The following is a 1,426-nucleotide window of genomic DNA, read 5'->3' as shown; positions in this document are numbered from 1 at the left end:
AGTTGCAATGAACTAGTGTTTGCCATTTTGAGTCTGAATATCACATGGTTTACTATGCCAGGAATGACAAATTAAAAAAGAGAATGGCAACACATTAATCCTGAAAAAGAACATTTCAAGATCGATCTTGAAGTAAAATGTTGTCTGTGATAGTATAATATTCATAAACCTACAAGGAAGACCAGTGAATATCATTGTATCAGACTGAAGAAGCTGGTAGAATTCGTCTTCATCACTGCTGGTTTTTAGTGTCTGGTGCATAAATTTGGATAATAGTGGTACCCATACATTTTTGGTGACTAATCCTTCAGAAGAGTTCTTTCTGCCTCTCCTTCCTAGTCTGTCTTAGTCTAGATTCTTTAATGAAACCTGTCCAGCATGCGTGATTTTGTTGTTGCTGAATTAGTTCCAATTCATAACCACCCTGTATAGACTTTCCAAGGAGCAGCTGGTGGGTATGAATCATCAACCTTAAGGTTAACAGTCCAATTCTTATACTACAGTGCCACACCAGGTGACTCTGATAGTGTTTAAAATACCAGTGGCATAGCTTTCAGCCTCACAGCAACACACAAGCTGCCACAGTATGACAAACTTATAGACAAATATTGGTTAAAAAAAAAAAAAGTTGCAATCCAAATAAAGTCTGTAAGTCATGTTTCTTGCACAGTACTTGTTGTTTTTAAGTGCTCTCGAGTCGGTTCTGAATCATAGCGACCTTGTGTAAGGTTTCTGTGGAGCAATTGCTGAGTTTGAACTACTGACCTTATGGTTCAAACTTACAGTGCTGCATTGGGATTCCTTGGAATAGTAGGCTGTTGCTGTTAAGTGCCATAGAATCTGTTCCAACTCATAGTAATCCTATGTAGGATTTCGGAGATGTTGCTGATGAATTTGAACCACCAACCCTGCAGTTCAAACTGCCCATGGAGTCCAGTGCTTATCCTACAGTGCCACACCAGGACTCCTTGGATAGTATCTGTTGTTTAATGCCATGAAGAGTATGTTGTTATTGTTGTTAGGTGCCATCAAGTTGGAGCCAACTCATACAGACCTTATGCACAGCAGAACAAAACACTGCCCGATCCTGGGTCAACCTCATGATTGTTGCCATGCTCGAGTCCACTGATGCTGCTACTTGGCCAATCCATCTTATTGAGGGTCTTCCTCTTTTTCTCTAACCCTCTACCTTACCAAACATGATACCCTTTCCCAGTGACTGGTCCCTCCTGGCAATATGTCCAAAGTATGAGAGAGATGAAGTTTGGACATCATGATCTCTAAGGAGCACTCTGGCTGCACTTTTCCAACACAGATCTGTTGGTTCTTTTGGCAACCCATGGCACTTTCAATATTCTCCTCCAACACCATAACTCAAAAGCATCAATTCTTCTACGGTCTTCCTTATTACTGTCCAGTTTTCAGG

This window comes from Chrysochloris asiatica, unplaced genomic scaffold, assembly GCF_000296735.1.
Source record: "Chrysochloris asiatica unplaced genomic scaffold, ChrAsi1.0 scaffold00321, whole genome shotgun sequence".
Taxonomy (NCBI): Eukaryota; Metazoa; Chordata; class Mammalia; order Afrosoricida; family Chrysochloridae; genus Chrysochloris; species Chrysochloris asiatica.
The sequence above is the reverse complement of the archived record's forward strand: the minus strand, read 5'-3'. Positions refer to the sequence as shown.